The sequence below is a fragment of the Mycetomoellerius zeteki genome, unplaced genomic scaffold, assembly GCF_001594055.1.
Source record: "Mycetomoellerius zeteki isolate Tzet28-1 unplaced genomic scaffold, Tzet1.0 scaffold219, whole genome shotgun sequence".
NCBI classification, from domain to species: domain Eukaryota; kingdom Metazoa; phylum Arthropoda; class Insecta; order Hymenoptera; family Formicidae; genus Mycetomoellerius; species Mycetomoellerius zeteki.
In genome coordinates, this window is record NW_017257161.1 from 90,256 (window position 1) to 116,144 (window position 25,889).

General features: G+C 35.4%; 1 protein-coding gene across 1 annotated transcript in view; it reads right to left on the reverse strand.

The window, feature by feature from the left end:
- Nucleotides 1-25,889, reverse strand: part of LOC108722793 (ankyrin repeat domain-containing protein 50) — an 88,148-nt gene that overhangs the window by 18,682 nt on the left and 43,577 nt on the right. Inside the window, 1 exon segment of the mRNA XM_018448094.1 lies at nt 22,030-22,078. The gene's annotated coding sequence lies outside the window, so the exon portion shown is untranslated.

A 25,889-nucleotide genomic window follows, 5' to 3' on the forward strand; every position in this document is an offset into this window, starting at 1 on the left:
AAGATGAAAAGTAAATTAAACCAAGTAAGTTAAACTATTTTGATAGAAACGGATATGAATCGATAAAAGACGACCTTATAGGATTCCGTTGATGTACGCGTGGGTTTGACAAAGTGCGGAACTCCCGTTGCGTCATCGAGTGAGCCGCTCCTCTTCACAAAGACGTAATCCGAAATCGAGTCCGAGTAAATGGGGCCGATTCTCGCTGCGGGAACGGTGCGGATTAACTTTCCGTTGGTGTAAAGCCGCGCGCGAACTTGCCCGCAAAATAGAGTTGACCGTCGTTTAATCCGTTCACGTCAGAGTACGTGCCCGCTGGGCCGATTCCGTCGCAATTGCATTCCAATTAGCGTGAAAACGCGGACGTCGGGTTGGAGACTGCAGGCGCCGCAGATTCTGCGCCGGGTCTTACCGAGTCAGCATCGTATAGCGGTACTATCGATAGTACCAGCGGCGAAACTCTGACGTATGTAAGATACAATATATAGGAAAACATGTCTAGCTGAAATTTAAAATAAAACAATAATAAATTGATCTATCTACACACAGAAAAATACATACTGTACGTAAGTCATGATTACTTAACAATAATACAATGTATGGACAATGAGAACGTTACACAGCGCGGTAATTGGTGCGCAATTTATACAATAGTCTAATAATATTCACATAATATATGTATTAAAAATGTACAGTGACTGTCGATACCAGCTTATTTGGACGTTTCGGTTTCTTTCAAACCATCTTCAGCAAATTCATTATCGTAGATGTATTGACAATAGTTGGAAGATGTTGGAATTATGTTCTATGTGAGACCAAGGATGAGTGTCTCCCTACTGTCTGATTGGGAATTGCCCAATTTTTGTTTCCTCGCTGCTTAGTCAAGTGACTAACTGAAGAGTACAATAGGCATAATTATTATTTGCAATGTAATGAATTCACAGTATGCTTATTTTACTCACCCTCCTTCTCCATAGATCACAAATCAATTATTAGAGCGTAGTAAGTCAAATTAAAAGATACGATTACAAGACATAAAAATTTCCCTCATCATGATTACTTGTTTCAAATATTTCAGAGCACGTCTGCACGATTCCGAGGACCTTATCGATTCTCGAGGGGAACGCGAATTTTTTTTACATCCGTTATCTCCTCGCATTGAAACGTGTATATTACTGAACGCGAAATGAAAGCGTCAGTTCACTCCTTATTTAGCAGGGACACGTATATCCGTGCCACGCGAACACACGAGTTTTATGCTTACGAAGAAGGCGAAACGACAGGTCGCCTTTACATTCGAGCGTATAAATAGTCAAATGGAGTCGTCAAAGACGCAGTATTACAGCGCATTATCGCGAAACAGATTACGATCGAATGTGGAGGATTCTTTTATATCAAAGAAATTAAAACAATATTAAGAATCTTTATTTTTAGACTGCATAGTGAGAACATAATCAATAATAGAAATTAAAAGGCATATAACGGTCGAAGCTGGATCTTTAATGCTTAAATAATTCAATCTTGAATATTCAATCTTAATATTATTTACATTACGTCGCCTGAAAGAAAGATGTTGTTTCCTTACATGTACCGATTATTGCGAAGAATATTACTAAGGCTTCGATAGTCTAATGGCTTAGGACGCTCGTACGGAATACAAGAGATCCGGGTTTCACTCCCGGCCGAGGTAATATTTTTCGCAATAAATTTAATTACAATTTTTCAGTATATTAACATCTTTATAATATGCCTGATTGAGCATCAAAATTATTAAAATTGCTTGTCAATTTAATTCGCGAGATTACTAAAGTAGTTTAATTGCGTTTATATATAGTCCGGAAAAATAATTCGGCGCGCAGTTCGAAAGACTGCAAATATGGTACATATGCAAATACATATATAGAATATTTAGTAATTCAAGATTGAATTATTTAAGCAATAAAGATCCAACTTCGACTGTTATAGGCCTTTTAATTTCTATTATTGGAAGAAATTAAATATTTACCGCAATTATATATATATTACACTCGCTGCTCGCAGCAATATCAATTCCTCGCGCTGTCATTTCTTTTTAATTGCGCAACACGCGTGCAATCATCTTCTTTTAATAATGGCGTTCTCGTCTTTTCAAGCGGAATTATTATATAATTGTTATCATATAACAATTATTATATAATTATTATTATATAACTTTTATAATACAGAGATTTTATTGATAGAAATTGGCAGAAAAAGCTTTGCAATTGTTGTAAAATTCTTTAATCTGACTGATCTTGTCCTTAATTCTTCATTAGGTCTAAAATGTATAAGTCAATTATATATAAGTATCTTATAACAGTTACAAAGCTGCTTTTTCTGTTGAACGTAGCTATTATTTCTTATAACTGGAACACCATTCCTTGTTTCTCGCTCTAACATATTCAGACAGAACAGCTTTTGCTAGAACAAGCCTGCAATATAATACATAGGTGACACATAATTTCCATTTTAACTCTCGTGTTGCAGACCTCGTGCAAGCTTTCATACGTATGAAATACATAGATATATCCGATATTATACGCGTTTCTGAAAGAAGATTAGAGATCCGTGCCTCCCGGACTATTGTGTCGTTTCCCAGTTTCCGTCCCGATTGCGATCCACTCTCTGTACACGCGTTGTCTAATCACGCCAATTAATTTCAGTCGCTTTTGTACGAACGCGTCGACAAACGTGGCGCGTGCATAAATTTTGCAATGCACACACCCGAGCGTGTCCCCGAGCGGCGCGCTTAAACCGGTTTCCGGTGGCATTCAATGGTCGCTTTCGCGTATAGCTGTGCACAGCCGCGGAGTTCGGGGGCGCGAATAAGTTATATGAAATTAACGGGTCGCTTATCACCTCCTTTCTCTCTCCTTCTTTTCTCCCTCGCAAATTCGTTCGCATTGCATGCGCCAAGATTGCCGAAAACCTGCGGTCTCGTTCAGCAATAGCAGCAATATGACCTTTATTAATGCCCGATTAATCTAGTTCTAATTCTCAAAGACTAATTTGAATTTTAATTTGAATTTGTTGGAATTTAATGTAATTAAAATTAGCACCGTTTAAGTTTACCGCCCACACAATTGAAAAATTTGTGTTAAATTTAACACAAGATAAATATGTTAGAAAGTTGCAAATATCATGCAAAAAAATTAACACCAAAAACGTAACACTGACACAATTTGAAAGCAATCATATTTCTCCATTAACATTTATATAATATATATTTAATTAACACATTTAATATAAAATTTTTAATATAAAAATTTATATTTTAAGAAATATTATTTTAATGTTATTTATTCACTTATTCATAAATTGTACTGTTTTAAAAAATGTTGAATATCAATTTAACATAATAACAATTATATTATGTTAAGGTAACACTCGGATATATTAAAAATTCAACATAAAATTTTAACAAAAGTGGATCATTTCCAACACAAATACAAAATGTTTTTCATTTCATTGCCTAGAAATGATATTTTGAGAATAATATTCTAAGATTTTACGTTTGTTCAATTTGTTGTTGCTACTGTTTGATTTCCTTAAGAGTTGATATATTTTATATCTTTCGTCTGTCATTTTGTCTTTTCATTTTTTGTAATTATTATTCCTTATACAGTAAAAGTATTCTTTGCGTTTGAGAAATGTTTGCCTAATTAATCCGTCTCAAATTACAGAATTTTGTACTGTCTTTTGCTTACACTTACTGATGTAATATGCTAATAAATCAACTTTAATTATTCCTGAACGAGCGCACGCCTGTTAGATACTTGAATACAACTTGAATACAACTCGGTGATGTTTCATTTCTCAACCTGTTACGAGTAGTTGAATTTTCCGACTTGAGTTCGAGACAAGCCGACATTCCTCTCGACTATACGCGAATCTACATGTTTCGGAATAATAAGCTTTGCCTCGTGACTAGTGACGCTGCAAATGCAACTCGGCATCGCGCGCATGCATCTGGAGACACGGTAGTGTCTCGGCGCTAATCAAGCGCAGCGACACTACCGTGCCTACTTTACGCGAACCGACGAGTTACAGACTGAGACTATCGAATCTCAATAACGGCTGAACTGATCAAATCGTGCGTGCTTCTCGTAAAGAACCACGATTTGGGCCGGTTTCACCTACGTCAATTACTTAATCGGCCGTGGAACTGATGGCTAATCGCGTTTGCTGTTTAGTAGAATTGACCACTTACGGTTGACAGTTAATCACCGATTAAGGTTAATCGAGTTGATGAAATCCTTTATATCCTTTATATATATAATATATGATACATATAAAAGGTTTGATATCAACAATTGGTGCCAAGTTAAATTCTATAATTTCTTACTGTATAGTAAAAAACGTGCAACAGTTTGCAGATGATCATTGTCTTAATATTTATTTCAATTTTTATGTTACTATTAATAAGATAATGGGGTGGTGATGGTTTCTTTATTCCAATTCAAGTTATAATGGCTTTATTCCCCTTCAAAAATTATTACATGAAAATCATTATATCACAAAATTTATTAAATCTAATATCCCTGGTGGAAATCTCCTCATGATGGGAAGATTTGAAAGGGGTATATATCCATTTTAGATGGGTATATATCCTTCTAAAATGGACATATACCCATGGGTCATGGGCAATTTTGGAACTACCTATGAGGAGATTTCCACTAGGGATGTATCATTTGTATAAAAGATTCGATATCAACAACTGGCGCCAAGTTAAATTTTACTATCTTCTTATTCCTCCCAAAGAAAAAATAATCAATAATATTTTCATTGATGGTTTTTTTATTCCAACCCAAGTTATAATGGCCTTATTCGCCTTCAAAAATTATTACATGAAAATCATTATATCACAAAATTTACTAAATCTAATGATATCTATTATTTGTATAAAAGATTTGATGTCAGCAATGGCGCAAAGTTGAATCTTATAAAATTTTTATGAAGTTAAATTCTATTAAATTAAAAAATAAATATAACCCAAGTAATATTATCTTTAAAAACCCAAGTGATACTATCCTCATTATTTAATTCTAATGATATCATTCGTATGAAAAAAAACCCAAGTGGTGCTTTAAAAATCCAAATGGTACTGTCTCTCTCTCTCTCTTTATCAAGTTAAATTCTATTAAATTAATAAAAAATATAACCTAAGTACTATCCTTAATTTTTATATACAATGAAATCTAAACAAAATATATCAATAACTGATATCAAGTTAAAAAAACAGTGTATCTTACTGTACAACAAAGAACATGCAACAGTGTGTATATATATTATCTAATGACATATATCATTTGTATAAAAGATTTGATATCAACAATAGGCGCCAAATTAAATTCTAATGTATCATGTATATAAAAGACTACCAAATTAAAAAGTAGAACCCAAGTAGTATTATCTCTATTTTTACTTGACTCTAATGATATCTATCATGTGTATAAAAGATTTGATATCAACAACACACAGGCGCCAAGTTAAATTCTACCAAATTAATAAGTAAAACCCAAGTGGTTTTTATATATACAATGAAACCTAAGTATATATATATATCTTTGTATTTTTTTTCCTATGAAGGACCTTCTTATTCCAATCCAAGTAGTTTAATTCTTCTTTAAAAATATCTTTGAATTCCTATTATTTAAAGAAGAATTAAACCACTTGGATTGGAATAAGAAGATCCTCCATCAGAAGACACGGTATCCAATAAACGAGAATGGATTGAAATGAATTCAGAAATACGGATTCACGAATGTTAAAATAAATGCTTTTCAATCTTGTTTATAGGAATTGCACGAAGCAAATGTCTATGTCTTTTTAATCCTGAACGTATTTTTATTCATTTATAGGAATTGTATGGAGCATATCTCTATGTCTTTCAATCCAAAAATAATATCAGCTTCTTCTATGCATCGTGAATATTGTTCAATTCAAAATTTTGAATAGGAAATGCAGTTTTTCAATCTAATTGCATCCAATTGAATCTAATTGAATCCAATTGAATCCAAAAAAAAATTAATTCAAATAGAAAAATTTTTTATGTAAAAACACTAAAGCGACGGATCGCGTTCGTGCATGCTCACAGTGTGCGTCAAAATAAAATCGACACGTCCAGACGGGAGCATTCGTGCGCGCAAACTGTTCATGCGCGCAAAAATGTTCACGTCTGTACACACCTTTAGAAGGAAAGTATCGTGCTATAGATTCACGAAGTTAGCACATCATATTTTCAATTTTGATTGTTCAGTATGAAAAATGCAAAACTCTTTTTTATAAGGAACAATAAAACTAAAGTGCTATTAGATTATATTTTATTATGTTAATAGAATATCGTACTAACTTCACAGATCCTATAGAGATGCCGCTATAAATAATTAGGAAGATCTTACGGAGAAACCAAAAATTTCTTCGTCGAAAGTTCGCCGCGAGATCAGTCTTAATGAATTCTCCGAGTGGTCGATGAAAAAGAGTGAATCGCATTAGATGGGAACGCGCGGTATTTACTTAGAGCGTTTTCTCTCGGATTTCGCACAGCAGTGAATCCCGTTCCATCTAATTGGAATTGCACGTGAGGCTCTACGACTTTAATTAGAACTCGAGTGTTTTTAATCTACTAAAAACACTCCGCGATTTGTTAAACCTCCCTTTTCTTTTACATTGACGTCTAAGTTCGGGCGAGACATCGCTTCAACACCGCGACAAAAAGTGCATTCTGTAAAATTTACAAGATAATATGAAACGGACGATGAGAAAGAGAGAGACATTCTACTTCTGTATGAATATTCAAGCTCTTCATATTGTCACTCTTAGCTGGGCCGACCCAGCTATTAAACGGAGAGCGCAGTATGTGTAACAATCATGCTCTCTTTCTCTCTTTCTCTCTTTCCATTGAAGGCTTTTAACTTAATTAGCATAATGTCAGTGAGAACGAAGTGAGCTGATAGAACACGCAATAGCGCCTATCTACCTCGGCGAGAAGATTAAAAGCGCAGCGTAAAACGACTGGGATGATTCTAACAGCCGCCATATACTGGAAAAGTTCCTCCCCGCAAGAAGGAGCGCAAATTAAATTATTCGAAAAGTCTCGCGGGCATAGTGGCCTCTATTATTCTCGTGCAAATTCCGCGTTTAAACGCGAAAGGTACCCTTTGGGCGTTATCTCGCGAAGAGCAACAACGAATATCTCAAAACCGCGCTCGAGCTTGTTGCGGTAACAAGACGCGACCAAAGGAATCTCTTTCCTTCGGATCTGAACGTTCAGATTCCAAATTTACAAGTTCATATACGTTGTCTGTCCAAAAAGTTTTATATAGCTTACCGCATGTGTTATACGCCCATAGTAGAATTTTTATTATTTAATAAACTCTTGGATAATATGAGTAAATAAGATTATATCCAGTAGTTGCGAGCTTTTTACTTTACGTTATCCAATTATTCGTGTGGTTTAAAATTTTATATAAAATTTATTTGTTTAAAAAAATTTCAATAACGCCAGTGACCATCAGGGGCATCAGATTGAAAGCGTTGGTCATAAATTGACCACGACAAGCAACATATTGAACAAGCTTCTGTAATTTTTTAATCGATTATATTTCTGTCGCGCGTATGGAGATCTAAAAGAGAAAAATTTAAATCTAGAAATCTAAAAATATTAACTTTCCGCCGGCAACCGGGATTTTTAAAAGCACCGTCGATATTCTGATTGTGAATTTCAGTAGATAAATTTAAATCTGTAAACAATAAGTAAAATATCGATTTCTATAATAGTAAAAACTTATTGACTTTATTGTTAAAAACAAGTATATCAGACTTTTTCAGATTTTTATATAAATCGGAACAAAAAATTTGTTTTGTTTTTCAAAGATTCCTATACTATTAAATGTCAAAGAAACAATAGTAAGCGAATCCCTGTAGATAAAAAAATATTTTATTATTTTTAACATGTATGTCAAAATGTCAAATTAATCAATTCTGTGGTTAATTTCCAAGTAAATAACGTTCATATTTTAACGCATGCATTTAGTAAATAATACATTCAATTTTAATCATAGTAATTTAATACAATTTCTATATTTGAGTTAAATTAATGATGTACTGAATAGGAATGTCTGTGAAGCTGGACCCCCCACCATCGAAAATCAAGTTCGGAATAGGTCAAAAATTTAGTGATAATTAGGTGCTAATTTAGTACTCTAGTCCGAAATTTAGTGCTCCAACCGTTTAGCGGTAAAAAAAAAATGGGGGGTCCAGCTTCATATAAAGCTGGACCCCCCCCATAATAGAAAAATATATATACAGAGCTCATATGGAAAAACGAAGTACACAGGGATTTTAGTGCTAATTTAGTGCTCCAAAATAAACCAAAACATTTTCAATTATGGCGTTATTTTAAATATAACAACATATTTTAAGTATTACTGTCGTATGCGTTCCGAAAGAGCGCGCACCGCGCTCTAAAATTCGTTCCCCGGTCGTCCAAGAATTTGGTGCTCGCAAGTTTTTTGTATTAAAATGTTCCTTGGACATCCTAGTAACAAAATATATAATTATAATTGTAACTGTATTCACAATATAACATTAACGTTACTAACAGAAATAAATGGACAGGTCTAAATCACAGTATAATACATCATAAGTACCACAAATGCATAAAAAACCATTAAAAATAAAAAAATGTATAAGGCCTATTTCGACCATAAATAATGAGAGAAAATAAACATTTATTATTATTTCAAATCGAGATAATAATTCAATACATAATATATGTATATCAATAGTATGTTATTAGGAACATTTTACCTACCAAGAACTTGCGAGCACCAAATTCTTTGACGACCGGGGAACGAACTTTAGAGCGCGGCGCGCGCTCTTTCGGAACGCATACGACAGTAATACTTAAAATATGTTGTTATATTTAAAATAACGCCATAATTGAAAATGTTTTGGTTTATTTTGGAGCACTAAATTAGCACTAAAATCCCTGTGTACTTCGTTTTTCCATACGAGCTCTGTATATATTTTTTTCTATTTTTTAGCATTATAGCTTTATATGAAGCTGGACCACCCATTTTTTTTTTTTCCCGCTAAACGGTTGGAGCACTAAATTAGCACTAAAATCCCTGTGTACTTCGTTTTTCCATACGAGCTCTGTATATATTTTTTTCTATTTTTTAGCATTATAGCTTTATATGAAGCTGGACCACCCATTTTTTTTTTACCGCTAAACGGTTGGAGCACTAAATTTCGGACTAGGGTACTAAATTAGCACCTAATTAGCACTAAATTTTTGACCTATTCCGAACTTGATTTTCGATGGTGGGGGGTCCAGCTTCACAGACATTGAATAGGAGCAGTGGCTATAGAAATGATCAAAAATATCTCGAACTGGATATAATTTAACATTACGAATTTAATAACATACCGTTATACTCTTTAATATTTGGCGTTTCAATTGAAAAAAAATTTTTTATGTTTATTTCTATGGAAGTTATAAACAAAATTTGCTTGGATTGGGTATATCATATATCAGTGTATTGTTCCTGTGTATATACTAAAATATTTTAGTTAAATTAACGACATATTAACAGTGGCGATCTATAGAAATGATTAAAAATTACTCAAATTGGGTACAATTTGACATTACAAATTTAACAGTGTTTGCTAACGGAAGAATTAAAATTCATGTTGTCGGTAGAGGATTAAAATTACATCCACAAAATTATATTATATTTTATACAGACTATTTTCACTATTTCATGAAGAAAATGCGATCGCACGAAGCAGCGAGATCAAAAGCCTGCCTTGTTTTGAGGACGAACTAACTTTCCTTTTTCCTCTCGGATAATTTGAGCTATCCGGATGCATGTTTGGTGCGACGCTCGTTCCTCTGTCGCCAATCTCGAACAAGAGCCGCGTACAACAAACTCACTTCGCACTGTTACCCTCTCGAAGATCCGCTCGTCGGCGAACTCTTCGGGCGAACGTGCCGGGCGTGGATAGAGCTCCGAAACGTGTCCAACACGCGGTAGAGATAACACATGCCGCCCGCGCGAGAACGGAGTTTACGGAGAGAGGATGCGATAAAAATAGCTTCTCGCAAAGCCGTTCCGATTGTGCTTGTTCCCGCTGCCTGGATGGTGTTCCCGTCGCATCAGGGCGAACGTCTGACTCGAGTATTCTGCGCGAGACGCATTCACGAGCGAGCGAGCGAGTAAGCGAGTGAGTGAGTGAGTGAATGAGTGAGAGAAAGAGAGAGAAAGAGAGAGTTTCGCGAAAACTTTTCGCGGATCGAGTTATCGCGTTTCGGCGCTCCGCTATTTTGTTTGTCTTGTTCGATTTGCTCAGGAGCCCCCTTCGCCGTAAATTCGAGTTAGGTAACTCGCACCGGAGGCGGCCGTAGGCGCTATGAATCATCTCACCCCGCGTGTTCTACGTGGTCCTGCTCGGTCTGAAATTTTAAAATTCGCGCGATCGTTGTGTGCTCAGCCTGTTATTTTATCACGGAAAGAAAAAAAAGGAGGCTTGAAAATCTACACGGAAAGAACGAATTAACTTTTGCTGAAGTACATAACAATTTAATTAGATATTGATCTGAAAATAATTTTGTTGGACCATCAAAATAAATACGTAAGAGTCTCAAATATGATAAGTACACTGGAAAAAACTTAATTTTAATAAATATTTGTTTGAATATTTCTAAGTAAATATTTATTAAATATAAATATATATTTATTTGATGCAATAACATTGATTAAATTAATTTGATTTAACTATCATTTTTTATTGAGTAAATATTTATTTACTGTAAATAAATGTTTATTTAGTATTATATATTCAAAGAAATATGTAAAATTTAGTAATTTTTGTCAATACAACGCTGCAAAAAATTTTAACATTCTAGCAACCAATTTAAACGTCTTTCATAATTATTTTGATGGTTCAAACAAAATTATTTTAAGATCTCTATTTATAGCTAAATAATTTTCGGATATTACAGTAGCATTCTTTCCGTATAGTGTTACTGGCCAGCATTGCGAAGAGCATTGCAAAAAAGAGGGAACATTGACCGCAAGGGGAAACGATGATCTCTTCCTTTCTCCCATTCGCGGTTCCAAGTAATAAAATTTATCGATACGTGAATCGTTGGTCACGCCGCGACTGTCGCGAACAGCCCCCGTGATCTCTTCCTTTCGCGAGCAAGTTTTCAAATGCACGATGTCATTTCTCGCATAACGTATCGGCCAAAGTTCGCCGAGCTCGTCGAGCGGCGTCGCGCGTGCACACACATACCGCGATAGGAAGGCGCATGATTTCTCGGGTGTTCCAGTCCCGTTTCGAGCGGAAAGCCGGGGAACGAATGCCGGAAATATATGTGGAACAGCGTGCACGCGCTATCTACCCGCCGCGGGCGCAGGAAACGCGTCCAGGACCGGAAATGAAGGATGTAACCGGGACGGCGAGGCGAGGCGACCGCGCATACACATGTTCCTAATGAAATTCTAACGATGCGTGTGGCACAGGAATTCTTGCAGATATATTTATGACGCGAAACAGGAGCACAGCTTCGTCAGGTTCAAAGATTTTTTTATCAAAAAGACTTTTTTTCAATGCTTTTCTCATTGCTTATAACTTTTTATTAATAAAGACACTATTAGATATGAAAGAAACACAGTGGTAACTTCTCTTGAATTAAATAACATTTTGTTTTTTTCTTTTAAATTCTATGTGTGTTAAAATGTAAATTAATACATTTCTGTGATCAGTTTTAATGAAAACAATGTCCACATTAATGTATAAACTTAGTAAATAATAAATAAAATTTAATACATTTTGTACATTTGAGTTAAATTTTAGTTCATTAATTAACGACATATTGAATAGGAGTAGTGGCGATATATAGAAATGATTAAAATATCTCAAACTGGATATAATTTTACATTATGAATTTAGCAATACCATTACGTTAATATCTGATGTTTCGAGTAAAATATTATTTCATATGTTCATTTTTATGAAAGCAATCGAATTGGACTGATGTATATCATATACTAGTGTATTATTCTCGTAGAGATATTTAAGGACCAAATATATTACACGAAATGTATAATCATAGCATAGACGAAAAAATGGTTTTGCTGAAGTATCTAAAAATTCACACACAGACACAGATTTAAAAATAATTTTGTTTGAGCCATTAAAATAATTATGTTTGAGCCATTAAAATAATTATGTAGGACTCAAGCTAGTTGCTAGAATGTTAAAACTTTTTGCAGTATTGCAGTATATACAAAATTACTTACTGAGTAATGATCGTCCAACAAAATTTTTAGATACTTCAGCGAAACCGTTTCTTTCCATGTAGCATAAGCTCGTTCATAAGCTGGACCAACAAGCATTCAGCATAAAATCGCCATATTGATTTACATAATGTATTCATTGGTCTAGACGATCTTATATGTTAGATATGTTACGCTTATGCATTTTGCGTGTTATGTTATAGCCCTTAGTCTACAACAGATGTTTTAAGCCTTAAGTCGTAAGAAATTGACCACAGTCGAATTCGAGGAGAATAATCGACTACGATTCGTCCATTTCTTATGGCTTAAAGGGATCCTAAATCAAAGGCCGAACTTGATCGAGGTCGATAGTGCAGACTTTTTTAATTCCAAATTCGATAATAGTGATATCTTTGATTCATTTCTTACATTATATTATACATCATTCTGTCTCACTCTCAAACGCATACATCTGTCCTTATATAACATATTCCAACGCCATCTCTCGCAATACCTGTCACATACTTGATACGCAATTTTCATGCTGTTTGCCATTGTTTATCTGTACCAAACGCGTGAAACGAAAGAAAGGAAAATCTTTTTTAGGCCTTCGATCACAATTTCGCAAGCTCAGGATTGTTTGTGCACGTCATACGCTTCCGGGGAAAGTATCATTTGGTACGTACGACCTACAGAATTCCTGCACTAAGGGAATTATAACCTAAGGTGACAGCTGTAAGAGCTGAAATAAAATGAATTTTTAATTTTTTCTCCGATTTTCTCATCAAATTTAGTTCACCGGTACTTTTTTGGTGCATACTTTTATTGTGTAAAAGGATTTGGTGATCTATAAAGCCAATTCGGAAAATTTGGCGATCTGCAATTGTCGGTATTTCCTGTTGGTTTAGGATCCCCTTAAGACTTAAAACTCTATTGTAGATCCGGGGTTAGATATGGAAAAAAAAGGAAATTTCATATCGATCGCGATGAAGAGTCATATGTTTCTCGTTACGATTTTATACGGCAACGAAAACGTTTCGTCGCAATATGGACGATGTAAATCGAGAAAGCCGAATGCACGCGCGAAGTCATGAAAACTACATTTAGCAGATATATCTGCGCCTCGGGTATCGGGAACGGGGATCGGTCGTGTGTTACAATTCGTATAGATTATATATATGGACGCGATTTCGTATCGCGCCGCGCCGGTTCGATCCGATAAGTTTTGCAGTCGAATCTGCAGTCAAAGTTAAGCGGATTGCTAAGTTCGGAAAAGGATTGCTGAACCACCGTGCCAGTATGATCGTAACTTCCGATCCAGCCAAATGCAATTCGTAATCCGTTATCGATCGGATTCCACCAGACGTGTGTCTTTTCTCTCTCTCTTTGTCACTTCCTCTATTACTCTTCCATAGCCGAATAAACGTTCTTATCTTCGCGATAACACTCATGTTGTCCACGAAAATTTTGGTGAATGAAATCTTTGTGACATCAGGCAACGTTCTCCCCGATCTTTTCTATGTTTTATGTATTTTAAGATATATCTAAAAATTAAATCTGCTCGAAGAAATCGTCGCTCTCGTTCCGTTTTCTAATATTTTCTATATCTTACTTGATCGCAATAATTTTATTTCATAGCACCGCTATGACGGGATAAATATTTTTATGTTACATATGTTACGAGATCTATTAGAAACTTATATATATTTTACGTACACATTTCAAGACGAGAAATTAAGATTTTAGAACATAAATCATGAATATAAATCAAGATTAAATTCCAATTTATAATTTATATGAAAATCTTTCCAAATACAGAATGTTCTGTTCTATTTAAAACATTTATTTAAAACATTCATTTAAAAACATCAATTTAAAAAATTTAAATAGAATCCTTGAAACACTTTGAGTATTTATAAAGTTCTTAAATATTTATACTTGTAAATTATAAATATTCAAAGTATTTTAATATTTTTTGCAATTGTAATATAAAATAAACCGAAAAATATTATAAAAAGACGCTGGAAAGATTAAATAAGATTTGTTCAGATTTTCATTTAGAATCAAATTTACTTCTTAATATACTTCAAAGATCTTCAAAATTTTAGAATCCATAATTTTTTGGGAAAATCAAGGTGAAATCTAATTTGATTCCAAAAAGTTTTCTATATTTGGTGGATATTATTTTAATTTTATCATAATATTATACGTGTCACATAATAAGAAACGGAGCCTTTCTGCTTAAAATTCGTCGAATTTTTTATCGACTGGCGGACAATTTAGTTCAAAAGCGCAGTCCTTAACTCTGGGCAGAGTCATTAAAATTTCGTCCATAATTCTATGATTTGAGAGGTCGCACGAGAGATCGATTCGCGAGTCCCCACCTGCATTAACAAACCTGGGGCGCGTCAATTCGCAGCAAGGGTGCCCGATATCGACGACTCCCGGAGGACTTCCTTTCTTCGCGCTTTCCGCACGTGCCCACGATGTTTAATGCAATTTCCCTTATCGCGAGTTTCCTCGTCCCTGTCGCCTCACGTCCCTTCGCGTCCAGCCCGCCCACCGCCCCCGACCTTTTTCGCGAGAAAAAGTCTTGGCCAGAGTGCGCGGAGCAATAAATTGCAGCTACTCGAATCAACTTTTGAATTACGACTCGGGAGAGCTCGTTACGACAACCAGCGAAATCCTGTTAGCCGCATTGCAACCGTAATGAACTCGTCCGACGTGGCTGGGAGCGCGCGAAAGGAAGACCACCGCCGCGCTAGTTCGCCAGAAATGCGACCGAGAGTATTCTGCGATGCTATCGAGAGCGTTGATTTCACTCGGCCCCGTTAGAAAACTTCTTGATTATTAATAGCTAATTCGACCTGCCTCCCTGCAATTTTCTTAGGCGTGGCGCTATCGTATTCCCTTTAACGATACTCTCATTTATTCCACAAAACTTTATACCATGTTTTGCCCGAGGCTGTTGGGTAACAATGATTTTCGCGCATTTACTTTCGATTCATCAAGAAGCGAGAATTTGCCAGAAGATAAAATATTCCCGTACACAGAGAACGATTTTAGTATCTAAGATACTCATCTAAAGATGATTTTGTTAAACCACCGAAATTATTTTATATAGGAATCTCAAGCAACGCTGCAAAAAGTTTTGACATTCTAGCAGCCATTTGAACGTCTTATATAATAATATTTTGATAGTCTTAATATAAAATTAGATCTGTATCTAGCCAAATTTTTATTAGATTTTCACCTCGTATTTTTCATTGCTCGTATTTTTTTAGTTAATTATTTTGACGTTTCAACAAAATTATTTTCAAATTTGTATCTGTAATAGTTAAATTTTTAGATACTTTAGCGAAATCGTCCTTTCTGTATATTTTTCTTTGTTCATCCATACATACATAAATTTACGAGCAACGTCACGCACACTCATATATTCATATGTGATCTGACAAAATGTTGCAAGTTTAAGGGTAAGCATAAAGCTTCCGCAGTCAGATGTACATATGTACGTATACTTTACGTACCTACAGGGTGTTTTTACGCGGAAAGAGTATAAGATGTGACGGAAACTATGAGAAAAGCTCGCAAAATGTACAGTGCTCGTTCGAGGTTTCCTTCTTGCAACTACTAAAAAGTTTGTTACCTTTTTAGGGGATATTGTCTTTAGTATGGCGAGGGAGAGAAACGCCGGAACTAAAGAGGGTTTTCACGCGAGCCACCGCAAGATAAGACCAGGAGGATGGGGAATGGGCGTCGCTACGACGTACGACGGGATAGATGCCGATAAGAGCAATCCTGAGGGTGCGTTTCCATATAGCGCGACCTAAGTGTCGACGACGAGAATGCGTGATAAAGATCGTCGACAAGGGGTGAAGGCCCAGCATGATATTATTAGTGCGTAACTCTCGGAAATAATATAGCTGTAATATAGCACGCACTGCGTGTATTACATCTCGAAACATTATTATTAAGGTACACTGTTGAGTTCTTAATGTCAGATTATACCCACACACAATTGGAGTTATTTTTATTCATTTCTACAGGTGGCTACACTGTTCCAGAGATGAATAAAAATTGAAATAAATGCTGCAGAAATATTTATTTAAAGGAAGGATCTACGAAAAATACTATTTGAAATAAGTATTTTGCGTAGGATAGGTATGTAAAAAATACTATTTCAAATAAGTATTTTGCATCGTAAAAAAGGCAAATAGTATTTACTATTTACATTAACGTTCACTTCAAATAAAATACTTATTTGACATTTCGTTATTTCATAATTAAATAAAACACTTCTAATTTCTATTTCCTATTTTCTATTTACTATTTCCTATTTCTAAACACTATGAAATAGAAAATACACAGTAAAAAAATTTGTGTTGGAAACGGTCCACTCACGTTTGTGTTAACAGTTTGTGTTGAATTTTTTAACATATTCAAATGTTAATATAACATAATGTGATTATGTTATTTGAAGATTTTTTGTGAAATTGATATTCAATGTTTCTTAGTGTCAAAATGACAAAATTATTTCTTCCAACTGTGTAATAAAAGTAAAATAAAAGAAGCAGCGCACATTGTCGAATGCACAATGTCGCACAATGTCCGGATGATTGGAAAATGTATAAATACCTTTCATAATTTTGAATTTGTTAATTTTGACAGCATTTCGATTTTCTATCTATTTTAGTATTAGGACTTTTGTTTCGAAATAATCAGGAATCTGCTACTAACGGGAAGTGTACGGGACATCCTGTATATCTTTGGAATGTGCGCTGCTTCTTTTATTTTACTTTTACTATTTTCTATTTCATACTGTTTAGAAATAGGAAATAGAAAATAGAAGTGTTTTGTTTAATTATGAAATAACGAAATGTCGAATAAGTATTTTATTTGAAGTGAACGTTGATGTAAATAGTAAATACTATTTGCCTTTTTTATATTTATGATGCAAAATACTTATTTGAAATAGTATTTCTATAGATGCGTCTTCCAAATAAATATTTCTGTTAAAACTATTTCAATTATTTCCCTGCACAGAAAATATGTATTTACTATTTTCTATTTTAACTAACTATTTTCCCCAGTACAGCACTGTTCCTACCCAATTTGTAGTCAATTTGATTAAAATTATGAAGATGAACAGCTTAAGAAAATGTATCAAATTTGATTCGAATTTAGTTTATTATTTACTAATGCATATGTTAATATGAACGTTTACTTTGAAACTAACCACAGAAAAGATTTAATTTACATTTGGATACATATGGGAGTTAAAAATAACAAAATATTTAATTTAAGGGATTGAGTTACTATTGCTCCTTTCATACATCTAACAGTGTAAATTAGATATCATTAAAGAAGATCGCGCACAAAGTATATCCCGCAGAGGGATATTTAATGTTAACCGCATAAAATGAATTTTTCGTAACGTGGTTTAATTTACCGCTGGATGTCATTTCGCTTTCGCGCAACATGACAATTTAATTTCACGCGTAAAGGAAGAAGTTTATCAAGAAATCTAACTTGCTCCTTGCTATTTCTCTGTTGCGGTAGTACACGTTCTACAGGGCGATATCACTAGTACGATAAGGGATTCGGAGACCAAACGCTGGAGATCGCATCTGCGAATAATACAACCTCCTCCGAAATAACGTCATGATTTACCATACCGCAGGATATAATCAACAATTCCAATTCTCGACTGTTACCCTGATCTTTATCGCGCACAAATTTACCGAGGATTTACTCATGTATTTCTGTCGCAGATCTCATATTCTTAGATACATGGCGCTATTTCGTTGACGAATGATCAAATCAAGTCTACTATAAAAAAGTTTCACAGAAGATTATCTAAAGAATTAATAGCAACTTCGTCGACTTTTTTTCGAATTATTTTAAAATTCCAGAAAAAAGTTCCTCTTTATTACTTCATATTTTACTCTTAATTGCTGCTGTAATTATATTATTTTTATGATATTAATGGCGGCATCTCGCGATATTTCTCTGCGCGCGTGTCTATTTAGCTCTTTTTCAGATATATGACGCAAATATTCGCGCGTAATGCGCAATGTATGCGACCTGGCGATCCACTGAGAGTCGTACCAGCTCTGCGCCACATTAAATTACATTTATTATTCTCGCGACATACCGCCGTAATACATTTCGTCGACAGCAACGCTAATCTACACTCTCACAATGAATGCGCTCAGGCAGCACGCCTCATCAATCACACTTGCAAGGAAAGTCCTCTGGCCTCCAGAGGAACTGATTTTCATTAAATTGATATACCGATTCCCCGTATCTCCCACGAACCTCTAGCAACTGCTATTTTCCTAGCAGATGTTTGCATGTGCGCGTTAGAAGTTAAAGGATTCATATTTTACTCCACTACTAAGAAACAGAAATATATCATCGAGAAATTTCTTTGAGAAAGATATTCTTCAATAAAGAAAAATTTTTAATATGTATATTAAAAATTTTCAATTTTATTTATCAAATGTCTATTATCAAATTTATTTATCGGCGATTATATCGCCGATTATATCTGACATCGGTCGATACGTTTATAGCTACCAAAAAAGACGGAGAAAGAGAGGAAAGAAATAGGGAAATAGGCATACGAGCCAGAAATGGGGGAGATGATATCGAAAAGGCAGAATTCACGTTTCAGAAATACTATAAGCAGAGCTGTATTGTAGAGTAGACCTCCACTGCCATTGTCCGTAGGCGTGCGGGCGAACCTTAGGTCTTAAGATCCAGTCTGGTTTCTCGGGACAAAGCCTTCACGACGAGGCTACCAACAGGGGAATGCACAATTACACACGCATCGTCTGCTCCGTCTCGTATACTAAGAAACCTTAATTAACGCGGGCTTTCGACGTCTCGCCACCGAAGTACATCTCGCTCTTAAGCGCGAACCCCTTTCTTTCTATCGTCGCGACGCGGTAATCCTTTAATGCGTTTACGATTAATCGCGTCAATCTTCTATGTGAGTCTTAATAGAAATAACATAAGCCGAATAATAGGAACACACACAGTGTCGATAGTAAGGTTGTATTGTACAATTCGAAAAGATTATCTTGAGAAAAAAAAATTCCAACCCATCATCAATAATATCCATTGCTTACAAAATTGCAAAGCAAATGTAATAAAATTGGTAGAAAGATCAAACGAGCAATTAATTAATAAAATGTTGAAAAGAGAGAATTTAATTTATATTTTTATATCGACTCTTTCCAATATTTTAATATATTCAAAATTTCATGTATTTGTTTCCAAATCTTTAATTTAATTTATTTTCTATTGTTATTTAGCTGAAAAAGATTTAGTGTATTCGAAACGTTCCATACATTGTATATTAATAAAGAACTAATTTTAATTTCTTTTTAATGTTTTAATAAACTATATATAGTTTTAATCTTTGACCTAATTAACTACTCTCTCTCGTTTGTTTGACCTTTCTACCAACTTTATTATATCAACCCATCAAGTTTTATCCGTGTGACGATATCTCCAATCTTCAAGAGCAATATTTTAGGTACGTACATGTTCCTTCGACCCCATTTTGTATGCTCGACCCTTAACCCGATGTTGTAACTCCAAATCCGAAAGACTACTGTCCGCTTAGGATATCGCGCATCGGACTCGTAGATCCTGATTGAAGAAGCGATCCTGCGACGCAAGAACGGAGCGTTATATGCTCTGCATTATGGAGGTCGTCCAGCCACCCGAGAATGTCAGGGCGTTACATAAAGGCCATTACCAGGCACACAGTGGACGATGAGAATCGTTGAGGCGAGGAGACGCTCTCTGATCCTCCTCCCTCGTCGCGCGCCAGACCCGAAAAGGTCAAACGTGAGGGAAAGATGCGCGCTCCTGGCATTCGACAGCACCATCAGCGACAGACTCTGGCAACGATCTCCCTCGAGCATCAGAAGAAAACGCCAGATTCAAAGCTAACGCTCGGACGAGGGGCTTTTCGATCGTCTGAAATCTCTGTATGCCTTTTAAAAACATCTCGACAGCAGCAAAGCGATGTATTGGAGAGATCAGATTTTATTTCAATTGCAATATTAAAAACTCCGTTAATAATCATAGGTTCTCTAAATTTTTTGGAGTAAATCTCATTTTAAAGAATGAAAATTGAGCCAGTTTTGAAAAAGAGTGGCTCAATTTTCAAACTTTAAGAGTGAGACTATTCAGAGTGCACGGAAAAAACAGTATGGTTGGTTTACACAGAAATCTGATAATGCCAATCAGATTAAATAGTAAAATATGGAGCAACTATTTATGTGGTTGCTTGAACCGTAGTACAATGGTTAGGTTAGGTTATGTTGCAGCAATGACGGCATTTCACATATACATATTTTTAATTGTAAGCGTGCAATGGTGAGTCGCTTTTGCTTTTTGAAATTTAACAAGAAATTAATTCTTATTAGTAATTTAATTCTTATTACATCATGCTTTATAATGTCACGATTGACGCAACTATACGGAGAGAGAGAGAGAGAGAGATATATAACTTATCCATAGTAAATGACTTCCCCAACCAAGTTTTGGTTGTCATAATCAGATCGTGCCTAATTACATTGATGTAGTTGACACATCAAAGTAAATAAATCGTATCAACCATACACATTCCTATCACATAAAGATAACTAGGATGATGTTTCTATATTGCTCACAATTAAATATTTTAGTTATGTGAACTATATCTTTTTTTTTTCATGTGGCAATTCACTCTAAAAGTTTTAGAGAGTGTGTATTAAAAAAGAATTAACATGAAAAACAATGATTTTACGAAAGCAACGAGTATTCGTCGTACGTCTAAATCGTACGCGAAATAAAAATTAAAGTATTTTATTGTGCTGGTCCCTTTGGACTACCCAACAGCTGGAAACGGTCCCTCGGAGTCTCAGCCTTTTACATCCCTTTCCCTTTCGATAACTATATAGGTACACATAAAAATAGCTAGTAACCTCTTCAAGTGAAGGGCTCCTGCGGGAGCTACGTTAGAAGCACGTGCTGTGAATTTTGGGTACGATTCCGAGCGCGTACCTTCATCATCTCCCTTCGTACCCCCATCCCTTTCGGCACGACATCGACAATATTCGACGTCCTGAATCAACCTTCCATCCTTTTTGCTCGATCGCCCGTCCGCCCAACCACGATCGTGTTGTCTCTCAAAATCTATAGACGACGCCTGCAGATCCAATGTTCGCGCACGGCGACAATAAAGTATAATTCGATTCTCTCTCGCGTTTTGAAGGGCGCTGAGCCAGAAAGAAACGCCTGATTTATGCTATTTCTAGCGAACGAATAGTACTTCGGTATTACAATAACGCATATTGGTCTCGAATAAAAATTTTTCATCCAAGTAACGACACGGTAAAAGGATTTCTTGCGAGTCAAGCCGTGAAAGCGTAATCGCGGTCATCTTAATAGCTTCGTAAGACTTTTCTGCCGTTACGTTTTATCACAAATGGGAGAAGCTTAATACGACAGCGCCGCGAATTTCCCGCGAGAAGCCGAAACTCTTTTAGGCGGCATGGACGGTGCAACAAAGTTTTCCGCGATGTTCACATAAAACAAAAAGAGAGAAAAAAGGAAAAAAAAAGAAGAAAGAATATTTTCTACACACCATCGGGACTCGTTTTGGAATAAGTTTCGCACTAGTTGGAGACGCGACTCTCGAAGGATTTCAAAAATTACTTACCAACAACAAGTCCGCCGAGGTAGACTAATTTCCCCGAGAAGTTCGTGATCTGAAAAAAAAAGAACAAACCGTTTGATACATCGTAATTTTAAAAAACTTTACTGTATAAATTTAACGCTTGGAGCACATGTAAAAGTACACGGAGAACAGATCAACGTACGTCGCTCTCATTTTCAATACATATATGCTACAACACACGGAGGAGCATATATGGTATAGCTTCCGATGAGATTTGCAACACTAGGAAAAATGTTTTGTCCTATAAATTAAAATTTTACCGTAACAACAAAAATTTGGTTGAAATATACACGGAAAGAACAATTTTGCTGAAGTATGCAAAATTTCCTGACTTCTTTCTGATTTTCCTGACCGTTTTCAATTTCCCTTACCTATACATTTCCCTGATTTCCCATTTTGTGGCAATTCTGTACACAGAGATTATTATCTCTGAGACCATTGTGTTCGCTTAAGATTTAATTATATGTCATTGCGTACGTGAAGGATTCCAGTCCTTGTCGGTCGGTAGCTTGAACTTTTAGGTCGGTCGATAGCTTGAACCACGGCATCCGTGCGGATCCCAGTTATGAGTCGCAGACTGCGATTAGTTCGTAACAATCTCAGACAGCTCGAGAAGTTATATCCGCTACGGTTATACAACAGTAGTTACAAAGCCAGATACAGTAATGAGCGGTTTCTCGCTCCGCGGGGACCAGGGAGGGAGACTAAAGATTAATTCCGCGTCAGGGGCACAAATCCGCGCGTGGCATAAATCTCCGGGCTCGAGAGCCCTGGCTCCTCTTAAGGAGCGAGTATAACGCCATGTCTGTCCAATTCACCTTGGTTTACTTCCACATTATACCCGGCGTCAGTTTCGTGCACCTCGTCGTCATCGCTTTTGTTCGGTTATCTTCTGCATAAGACAGGCCAGGAGACAAATCGGATGCGCTTCGCCTCGTGCTTATACATATTACCGTAATTTCGAAAACAAAGAGATAATTATGTGTATGACTGAAGATTATAAAGGAAACTATAAGAGACTGTTCAGAATTATTCAGAATAGCTGTGACGTATACGATTCTTAATCTTAATTATAATTTGTCTTATATTTCTTTCATTTTTTTTTCATACTTAGGAATATTAATGAAAAATTATTAATTAAACTACATGGAAAAAACATACATACGGTTTAGACATCGAAATAATTATTATGTAGGATGCTTAAATTATTTTCAGTAACATTATTTTCTATATCTAGGCTAAATTTTTAGATGCTTTAGCAAAACGGTATATTTATATATAATTTAATTAATAATTATAGTTACAGTTTAATTATATATATTTTATTTTATTGCTATGCTATGAATATATACCCTATGAATGACAGACTAATCCTATGAAGTCTCTTTGGCTATTTATAAATAATGTCTAATACTTTCTTATTAATTCTGCAAACGATTCCTCTCTTGCGTACACAAATTCAACAATTGCAAGCCAGATGAAATGTTTAAATCCACAGATGACCGACGTTTGTTTCCAGTCTGTTCCGCTCGTCAAGATAATGTAAGGGGGAGAGGACAAAAAAGCACGGAACAAAGTTGAATTGATGCAGCAGCCGGGGCGTCCATTTAGTAACTTTGTAAGTTATAAAGCAACTTTCTCATTTAAGACCAAAGTAAACTGAACGCACGTTGAATTGAACTGAACTGAATAGACGGCGGAGTATATTGCCTGCTTCAGACTATGACATATTACACAGCAATCAAGATCGATAATCGCAATTAAATGGTGGCTATCTTGGGAAAGGGGCAAATAAAAAGTACAGCTGCAACTTTCTACAATGTCGCCGATGTGCAATGCGATACCTGGATTTGACGGCGATAAAAGGCATAATATAAAATGCCTGACATCGAATAAATCACGTTCGCTGCGTCCACGTCTCTTGTCACAATCATGACGCCGTGTTCGCGGAAAAGTAGCTGTATTTGCCTTCATTGAATGCCGTTGAGCGAACGCGTTCTGTCGATCTCGGAGAAAAAGTAAGTTAGCGAGTGAGCGGCCGACCGACCGACTTTCTTCAATTCATCGTGGCGATAATTGTTCCTACAATACGAGGCGATTACTAATATGAGTCGTTAGTCGATTCGCATCCGAATATATCGTTTGCATTTAATCCTCGGTATTCGTTCTGAAATTTCCTTAATTAGTATTCGTGGGTCCAGTGTACTTCAAATTAATGTATCTGTATTTAAAGTTAACGTAACGTAACACAGTAAGAACAATTTTGCTGAAGAATCTAAAAATTTAGATCTCAAAATAATTATGTAGAACACGAACTAATTACTAGAAAGCCAAAACTTTTTGTAACATCGCTCATCATGCTGAGGTTTCTACGTAAATAGGTACTACGTAACTTTTAGTGAACTAACAAAATTATTTTTAGATTTGTAACTAATGAAATTTTTAGATTCTTCAACAAAATTATTTTTTTCGTGTAAGATTATGAAAAAGATTTCGACGACAGTTTGCTCTTAATTGATTATGCATATAAATTTCCTCTAAAATATTTAAGCATTAAGATCCGCTTTGACTGAAAATAGATTCATTTTTCAATTGATTTACAAAAAACATTTATTATAAACAATTTTATACGTATGGATAAAGACAATGTTCAAATCTATTAGACCCATGAATATCGATTAAAGTTCATGTTTCAATTAATTCCAGCTAAAATACTCAATTTGTTCGTTCGAGATTTTAACAGAAAATTGAGGGCTTTAAAATAATTTCGGAGCCCTTATAAGATATGGAGAAAATTATACGCCCTTCGAACTCTTCTTAATGTTTACAATCACCAGCAAAAATACAACGACAGCCTAAGTTACAGGATTCGTCCTTATTCCCTCCGTTTTGCAAACGACTATATATGTATGGTACCTTAGGGACTTTTCGTATTTCTCTACGCGAACGGCTCGCATAAAGACGCTATTATCAAAATGTCTAGACGGAGAATTCCTTCGAGGGAAGAGAAACATTCGATACGCACTGTCGGCATTATTTGCTGGATATTACAGTAGGAAAGAGCATTTGGAATTAACGCAGAATAAAAACAAATACTGTAGATTAACGTGCCGTTAAAAAAACCAATGTGGATTATTAACAATTAACAGAAAGTATAATCAGAGACGCTATTCGAATCATGTTTATGATTTAATTAATTACGCGTGAGGCAACATTGATCGAACTTTGTTTTCGCGGATGCGGCGAGTTTTATGTTATGTCCCGCGATTATATGACAGCGGAATTTTGCATACTAATGCATATTCATTCAGTATTTAGCACCAGCAACGAGTTTGTGGCATTAAATAAAAATGTGATTTGCCGCTCTGTAATTTTGAGGCTGTTTCACCGCGGGTGTGATTCAATTAGCGAGAATGCAAATTGCGTAACATGCCCGTTTATTTTCACACAGGCGCTCTGATGTAGATAACAGTTAGTATCAAGTACCAAAACCGTATTCGTAACACGGCTGCCGAGAAATTTATTGCACGCTAATTGAAATGAGTTATTTGTCGAATTTTTTACCTCACGCGAAAAAAATGGCATTCTTAAACTTTAAACAATACAGCCAATTTATAAATGCAATATACACTTATGATACTAAGCTTTAATTTAAAGTGGCGTCCACAATAAGATTTTAAGGCATAAAATTTAAGCTTTGAGTCTTAAGCCGTAAAAAATTGACCAATATTCATTCGTCTATTGTCCTCATATTCGATTATGATTGATCCATTTCTTACGATTTAAGGCTTAAGTTTTACGCCTTAAAATCTCATTGTAGACGCCGCTCAACCTTTAGAAGA